Source organism: Rhododendron vialii, chromosome 11a (assembly GCF_030253575.1).
Source record: "Rhododendron vialii isolate Sample 1 chromosome 11a, ASM3025357v1".
Lineage (NCBI taxonomy): Eukaryota > Viridiplantae > Streptophyta > Magnoliopsida > Ericales > Ericaceae > Rhododendron > Rhododendron vialii.
Window position 1 is genome coordinate 3,783,312 of NC_080567.1, and position 9,531 is coordinate 3,792,842.

Genomic DNA, 9,531 nt, shown 5'->3' on the forward strand with positions numbered 1-9,531 from the left:
TATTAATCGCAAAGTAGTGGGGGACTAGCTGAACTGAGCCAAAAGCTCCCTTAGAAATGGATGGAGTGGGAACCGAAGTCCAGCCTCGCAGATTGCCATCATGGAGACCGTAATATGCTCGGGATGGTGTTCCCTCTTATCCCAGATACGGTTGCTGGCAACTTGGCTGATGACGATGTCATCAGGAATATTATAGTCTCGGCAAAATCTCTCATATTCACCGGGTTCTCCACTGAAAAAATGGGCATGACGACAAACCTGACTCCTCTCATAGAGGTCGGCGACCTCTCTATCCTCTGAAGGCACTTCGCCTTCACCAGATCTTATTGAGGAAGTGGCTTCGGCTTGGGAATTAAATCTTGACTCGGCCTCAGCCCCTGGCCGGGGCTCGGCTTCAGAATGTGTTGATGATGTAAATGAAATTTCAAGGTCGGTGTTGAACCCATCCCCATCGTACTCATAGACGCGTTCGGCGTTTGAGTCACCGGTGTCGGATGACATGTTCGAGGCAATTGAAGAGATCTGGCGTCGGCTTCTGCGCCTATCCAAATACTCTCGGATGACTAGGTCTCCGGAGCCATTTCCCGAGCTTTCAGAGTCGAAAGAGATGACAATGATTGGGTGAGCCAGACCTAACAAAATAAAGGAAAGTATAATGAGGAACCTCGTCGTCGGCCAGATGGCAAGGATCTCACTTCTCTCGGCTAACCTACTAGGCCCACCCTATATCCCACCAAGACTTAAGCTCGGGAAAATGCAAATAAACACGCAGCCATCAGGCTCGGCGGACACCATTGTCGGCCATAGCCCCCCAGCATTGAGACTGGGGCTCGGAAGAACAGGTTGAAGGAGAAGATGAACAGTCCGTTCATTACAGTCCCCCTACTGTTCACTCAGAGCAAAAGGCTCCCAAAAACTCTAGAAGAATGGGGCCAAAGGATCTGAAAATTGCAAATATGTAAAGAGAAGAACATACCTGATGACCTTGAAGCAAGATTTGCCAAAGGAAGCTGGGTTTTGGCAGAACCTGGATCGAGAGAGAGGAGAGAGAAGCTCTGCAATGGAGGTTTAGAGAGAGAAACATTTGTAAACGTTTCTCTCTCCTCGCACCGTTCTTTATATAGGGGTGGGTTAGGGTTTCGAAACTCCCGCCCATTTTTGCACCACCGAACTAGCGGCCATTCGACGATCGACACGTGGCAATGATGGGATAGCCTTACAGAACTTCATGCGTGCCAACCGTCCTCCCATCTGCCGCACCCAACCATAGGGGGACACCTGGCGCCCCTCCATTTAAGGCTCATCTGTGACAGTTGTTAAAAACATATGAAGCTCGGCAAAAACTCCACTCGACCAAAAAACTGCGCTCGACAAACAGCAGGTTCGGCTAAAGCTCAACATCAATCTCCACCGTGCGTTCGGTGACGGCAAAGATTGAGGGGCTATTGTAGCAGACCAAACGCTACCGTCCACTATCGGCCGCCAAATCGTACTTAAACTGGGGCTCGGCTACTGGCCGAGACTCATCTATCAGCGAGATCTTTATTCTAAGCTCGGGCTACGTGGATAGTTCAGGCTCAGCCATCGTCGGTGATAAAGACCCGTCAGCATGTCCCTCATACGGGTCGCCCGTCGGGCTCGGCCATGAATCGAGCTCGGCTAGATGTGGGGCTCGACCACCCGCTGAGTCACGTGCTCCCTCACGTGACCGAAACGGTTACGCTAGAAGATAATGATAAGCGCACATGAGAACTGCCAGCTCACGCCCGAAAACGGTTACCAGATCTACTCAGTGACGTCAGGGCGACGTCGCCTAACTCGTGCAGGGCACACGCCTGTGCTTGGAGAGCAAGTCAAGGAGGTACTATAAATACCAAAGAAAAAGCCCAAAAAGGTACACACACTACGCAATCTCAAAACCCTAATCTCTCACTTGATTCTCCGCACATTTTGATCCTCATGCCGGAGGGCCTTGCCGGGCAACCCCGGCCAAGTCTTAGTCGTGCGTTCCCTGTGCAGGGCCGGGCGAGAAGACTAGGAAACCCACCAGCCAACGGAGGAGGATTGCAGATCAAAGAATCATGGGCCACACAGAAAGATTCCTTATTGCTTAAGGATTTCAAGCTTTTGAAAGATTTCTTCTCATTTAAGGATTTCAAGTTATGGAAGAATTCCTTGTCATTCAAGGATTGCATCATTGACCATAATAGCTTGATTCTTTTATCTTGTATTTCCTAAATACTTGTGTTTCCATATTGTTTGCATATGTGATAGTTTACCATATTGGGACAACATGGTAATATTTGGCCTTTGACCTTGATCACAATTTGTTTGCAAACTGGAAAATTTGATAACTCTCTCGAATTTTTTAAATAACTAAGTGGGAGGGGGAATTTATTTTAAATGAATCCCATGGTCTTCATTCTAGTCTGTAGAAGATATAATTAATTTTATGTGTTTTTTTTCAAAACCTTCCTCCCTATCGGACAAATTAATTATGGCATCATTGGTACAAACTTTCCTGAAGAGATAGCTTTAAGATAATTGTTGTGTGGGTCACTTCTCCATCTAAGGTGGTTCATAAGGGAACAATAGGTCTAAAATCTAGGTAATGGTATACACTTAGTTATAAATAATAATATCCTCTCTATCTGAGTCACTGTTATAATTTATAGGACCAAAGCAATATTGGCTATTTAATTTTGCTTGGCATAGTATAGAGTCTAGATACTAAAACTAAAAGGTTGTGCTTATTTACACAAATGATGAAGAGTAGACAACCCTTCCTGTCGAGGCATGCTCTTCACGGTGTGTAGGGTTGCCAATGTTTTTCTTTTAACATGTGGTTAAGAGAATCATTATTAAAATGAAATTCAAGTTTTTATTGCCCTTCATAATTGTTGTTATGTGATTCTCAGATTCAAAAATGGGTTTTTTCAATCCACTTGCAATTATTCTCAAAGCAAATAAACTTACTACATCGACTTATATTGACTGGAAAAGGAATTTAGATATTGTGTTAACTACTCAAGGGCACAAATTTGTATTGTCTGAGGTGTGCCCTCTTAGACCTGATGAGAATGCCACAGAACAGGAAGCAAAATTTTATAAAAATTGGTGAGTATCACTCATGTTGAAGGGACCCCGATTAGGGATCATGTTCTGAAGATGATAGCTCTTCTTAATGAACTAGAGATCCTTGGAGCTGAATTTTATGGAGAAACCCAGATCGATTTCGTTCATAACTCACTGCAGTCTGAGAGTTTTAAGTAGTTTCACCTGAACTATTCTATGAACAAAATGCATTTAATTTTGGTGAAACTTTTTAAGGAACTTCATGCAGTTGAGGGTCTTGTGGGTGTGAAGAAATCATCTGTATTAGTGGCAGAAAATGATTCTACTTCTAAGTCATAAGGCAAGAAGAAGCAGAACAAGTCTTAGAAGAAAGTTGTGGAGCCAATTAGAGCGCCTCAAGGTGGAGTGAAAATGCCTAAGGGCAAGTGTTTTCACTATAAGCAGCAAGAACAATGGAAGAAGGAATGTATATTCTATCTCAATAAAGTGAATAATCATGATAGATATTTTCGCTAGTCATTGAATCATGTTTAGTGGTATTATCTACCAGTACCTGGTGTGTAGATACGAGAGCCATTAATCATGTTTGCAATTTGTTTCATAGGTTCCAGGAAACCAGAAGACTCAGTGATGGAAAGATTTATCTACACATGGGTAATGCTACGAGAGTGGTAGCAGTTGTAGTAAGAGATGTTATTTCAAATTTTAGTAACTATAGGAGTTTAATTTTGAGAGATTGTCTTTATGTTCTCACACTTAGAAGAAACTTGGTTTTAGGTTCTAAGTTGATTAAAGATGGATATTTGGTTTATTTTAGTAACTTTGTGGTTATTAAGTTAAATAAACGTGTTATCTATTCTGGTTCATTGGTGGATAATCTCTACTTTATTAGCCCTATATTTCCTACAATGCAACTGCATGAATTGAATAACACTAATAATATGTCATGTAACAGAAATGAGCCTTCTAAATTGAACCAAACGTATCTTTGGCACTTACGCATTGGTAATATTAATCTAAATAGGATTTCTAGACTGATCAGGGATGGACCTTTAGGTTCATTGGAAGTTGAGGAACTTCTAGTTTGTGAATCATGTTTAGAAGGTAAAATGACCAAAAGGTTATAGAGCCAAAGAGCCGTTGAAATTGGTTCATTCTATTTTGTGTGGACCCATGAATGACCAAGCAATAGGTGGTTTTGAGTATTTCATCACTTTGATTGATAATTACTCAATGTTTGGATACATTTATTTGATGCACTATAAGTCTGAATGCTTTGAGAAATTCAGGGAGTATAGGGCAGAGATGGAGAAGCATTTGGGTAAATGTCTTAAGGCACTGCGATCCGATCGAGGTGGCGAATACCTCTTTGGAGAGTTTAGGAAGTACTTGTTAGTTGAAAGGATTACATCCGAGTTATCAGCACCAAGTATCCACGTCAAAATGGTTTTGCAAAAAGAAGGAATATGACTCTTATAGATATAGTGAGATCAATATGATGAGTTATTCAGATTTACCAATTTCATTTTGGGGACATGCACTAGAAATAGCAGCGTACGTTCTTAACTTGGTGCCATCTAAGTCAGTACCATCTACACCCACAGAACTATGGACTGGGTGCAAACCTAGTCTGCAGCATGTTCGAGTTTGGGTAGTCCATCACATGTGCTGGATGGGAACGCAGATAAATTGAAATCAAGGACATAAGTTTGTCTGTTTGTGGGGTATCTTAGAGGAACGAAATGTGGATTATTTTATAGTCCTAAAAATCAGAAGGTCATTGTTGGTACCAATGCCCGATACTTAGTGAAGGACTATGTAATAGACCACAAGCCTAGAAGCAAGACTGTTCTAGAGAAATTGAGAGGCGAGGGACCGACAAAGACTTCTTCAACACCAATAGAATAGGAGGTTACACTGCAAGAAAGAGTTGTTGACACACCGGTACCTCATCGTAGTGGGAGGGTTGTTGTCCTACTTAATCGGTGTACGTTCTTGAGATAAACTTATGGTATGATCCCTGAAGAACATGCTGAACCCTGCAACTGCAATGAGGAAATAGAAGATAAAGATGCAAAATTTTGGCAAAAGGCTATGAAATCTACATTCCTTAATGACAATCTGGATGAACGCATCCACATAATGGAACCGTATGGATTCATAGAAAAGGGTCAAGAGCACATGTCGTGCAAGCTTAAGGAGTCTATTCATGAACTCAAGCAAGCATCTAGATCTTGCAACATCCATTTTGATCAAACAATCAAGGTTTTTTTTTTGGTTTTGATTAATGTCTGGATGAGTCATGTGTGTACTAGAAGCGCAACGGAAAAGTGGTGGAGTTCTAGTACTATATGCAGAGGAAATTCTGCTAATTGGAAATGATGTGGGAGTATTGTCTTCGGTAAAGGTGTGACTATCTAGCCAGCTCGATATGAAGGACTTGGGAGAAGCCGGTCATATCCTTGGGATTAAGCTTATGTAAGATCGCAAGTATAGGATGTTGGGCTTATCATAAGCTACTTATATCGATGAGATTCTTGCTCATTTTAGCATGCAGGATTCCAAGAAAGGGTTCCTCCCTTTTTAGACATGGAATCAACCTATCCAAGGATCAGTGTCGTAAGACACTTGAGGAGATGGAGAAGATGAAGGCAGTTCCTTATGCCTTATGCCTTGGCAGTAGGAAGCCTCATGTATGCTATGATGTATACTAGACCTGATATTTGCTTTGCCGTTGGCATGGTTAGTAGATTTCAGTCTAATCTAGGGCAAGAGTGTTGGACTGTAGTGAAACATATTTTCAAGTATCTGAAAAGAACTTGTAACAACCCTGAATTTTGGTCTATAAAAATTTCGTTAAAAATTTGAATTTTATTTAATTTACTTATTTTCTTTTGAGTGGCTATATGTTTTCTTGTAAATTTCGTTGTAGTTAGATTTTGGTCTCGACTAGAAACCCTACTTGACCAATTTAGTTAATTTCCAACCGACTACTTGGAGGAACCAAGCAACCGACTTACCTAGTTACTAGTTGGACCTTTTGAAACCCTTTGGACCTTTTGAACCTTTGCCTTTACCCTTTGGTCCATAATGGTTAGGGTAATTTTTGTCCATTAGATAATAAACTTTTTATTATAAAAGTACATGTAGTCTTTTCAAAATTTTAATAAAAGGTACTTGTACTCTTTTGTCCAATGGTTATTAACCGCAAGGAAAACTATTATCCATTGGGTAATAACCGCTAGGGAAGTTAGTAACCATTGGGTAATAAAATCTTTTGACCAAATAAAGTACCGATGTGACTAGGGAACCTTCCAATAAAGTTGATGTGACTAGTCAAACTTTTCAAACCCTAGAAATTACTTATTTATTTCTTTTTATTAATTTGGTTTTATTCTTTGTCCTTTGGACAATAAAAGTTAGGGAAACTATTATCCATTAGATAATAGAAACCCAATTCTTTATATTAAAAGGGTTTTGAACATAAGTACATGAATAGACTTTTATAATTATTTTGAAAAGTACTTTTGATTATTTTTTCTAATAAAAGTACCCTAGTAACTATTGTCCATTGGACAATGATTGTTAGGGTAATCTTTACCCATTGGACAAAAGCTTTTCCTTTATTATATTTGGCTAAGTACATATATATTAACACATGGCTAAATTTCAAAAAGGACATGTAGTCTTTTAAAAGACTTAAATTATAATTTAAAGTACTCGTACCTTATTATCCATTGGACGATAACCGTTAGGGGATTTATTATCCATTGGGTAATAGATTTATTCTTTCACCAAGTACATGGGTTTATTAAATTAATCTTTTTTCTTAAAACTCCATGTGATGAAGTACCCATATTTTATTATGTAGCCTTTAAGCCTAATATTCTCCTAAGTACCTTTTTATTATTTTGTATTGGGATTTTGTACCCAATTGGATTAATTTATGGGAGGTGTGATCTACCTAGATTACAAAGTACCCTAGTTTATTTATTTAAAAAGGGCATGTGCCTAATTGGATTTTTGTTTATTGGTTTTTAGATTTGAAAGAATCTTGTACCTTTGTACTTTCTTATTCTCTCTTGTTATATATATATATATATATATATATGTGTGTGTGTGTGTGTGTGTGTATGTGTGTGAGTGTACTAGGGAGAGAGAGAGAGAGAGAGAGAGAGAGGGAGGGAGAGAGAGAATGCCGAGAGAGAGAGAGAGAGAGAGAGAGAGAGGAAGGAGAAAGGAAGGTTGGTTGTACCATGCTTGATCTTTCTCATCTTTTCAAATCCTTGGTGAATCTTCCTTCCTAGCTAAGAAACTAGCCCTCCATTAACCTCCATTGTACTTCTATATTTGTTTAGCACAAAATCTTGTACCCTTGTCTCCTTCTTTCCAAACAAATCTTCCTTAATCCCATCCTTGGTACAAATCCTAGCCATGCAAGCCTAATACCCTAGCCCATCAAGCTTTCAATCAAAATTTGACAAGTGAAAGATTGAGTTATGGAGCAAATCCATGGGAGATTTAGAGAGAGAGAGGGCCGGCCATTAGAGAGGGAGAGGGAGCCAAAGTTTTGCCTATAAATAGCTCCCCATGCTTCTCATTCAACTCACACCTTCACCTAGCAACTTCTCTCTCTAGAAAATTAGTGTTCTTTCTTTGTTCTTGCTTTTGTTCTTCTTGTTCTTGAGTTGTTCTTGAGTTCTTCAAGAAACTCGACCTAGGCAGCCACTCGACCACCCTCTCGATCCAAAAGTAGTAGTAGTAATAGTCAAGTAGAAGTTTCGAGAGAAACCTTTCTCTTTCGAAGCTACCGGAGACCACCGTAGGAAGTTACTCCGCCCGACCACCGACGTACTTTCCGTAGCCGACTACTGCCAAGAAGTAAGGTAGAGTCCCTCGTCCACTAACTCAACGTATAACGTAGAACTGTATGTTGGCAAGTATAATGTAGAAACCCTTGTCCTTTATCTCTAAGTATATGTAAGGAAATCCTTACTTACTCCCTATTTATTTACTTACTCAAGTATAAAGTAGGTTATCTTTACTTACGTACTTATCGTTTGTTTAGAAGTATTTGTATTTCGATCTTTAAGATGATTATGAGTATGTATATATAAGTTGCTTGTATTACTTGTGGTATGTGATAAAGCATAAGTGATTTCACTCCAAAGACGTCCGTACATGTGGCGTTGTGCTTTGAATAAAGCATAAGTGATACACTCCAAAGGCGTCCGTATATGTGGCGTTATGCTATAAGTAGTTATTGAGCGTGATGAATTGGATGATCTTGTTAGGATAATTATTGCTTACGTTTGTCCTACCGCGGAGTCTTTGCATGTAACGAGACACGAGAATCGAGAAAGTAGAAACATGACACCTAGGGTGTGAGTAATGAAAAGAAATGTTTTTCGAGGAAGGAAATATTTTTGAAACAACATAATGACCGATTTCGGGTGGCATTATGTGAGTTGTGTGCGTGTGTAAAAGATGTGTTTTGAAAAGGTTTTGAATTTTCGAAAACCGCGATGTGGCCGGACGTGGTAGCCCATTGTGTGGTGTGTGTTGAAAAACCCAATGAGAACCCAGAGCGGCGGAATCATTGTGGATACTTGGGAACCCGGAGCGGCGGAACCGAGGTTTTGTGTGTGTTGAAAAACCCAATGAGAACCCGGAGCGGCGGAATCATTGTGGGGATACTCGGGAACCCGGAGCGGCGAAACCGAGGTTTTTAGATTTCGAAAACCCCAATTGGGAACCCGGAGCGGCGGAACCATTGTGGGATACTCGGGAACCCGGAGCGGTGGAACCGAGGGTTTTGAAATGTGTGCGTTCCCATGGGAACCCAGAGCGGCGGAACCATGGTGAGGTATAGCTTGGTTATCCGCGGTACGGAGCCAATGCAAATATTTTTGTGTGCCAATGGGAACCCGGCGCGGCGGAACCAAGGTTGGTTGTGTAGCTTGGTTATCCGCGGTACGGAGCCAATGCAAATGATTTTAAAAGATTGGGTGTGTAAACAAATGATTTTGAAAGATTGTTTTGTAAATGAAACAGTTGACACAGTCTACGATGAGTCACGTAGGAGAAACACGAAACTCTTGGACACCAACGATAGATGATTAATGAATGTGGATGTGTCATTGATTAAACTGTGTATATACTTATCATGTCGAAATTGATGTTGTATTATAGTTTTGTTTATAAGTTATGGGTTAGCGGGTATGGGATTACTCTGCTGAGCTTTGTAGCTCACGGTGTTGCCTTTTGGTGACCCTGACATATTATATCGGTGGCGACGCTGGTATAATGTGTCAGACTTTGTAGATGATCAGGGTAAGCAGATCACCGTGGAGGCTTTGGAGCTAAAGAGCTGGCAAGAATGGAGGAGCTAAGGAGCTGTAGTTAGGAACCCTAGAATCCCCTTCCGTTTATGTAAATATTGAACTCTTGAGAGAG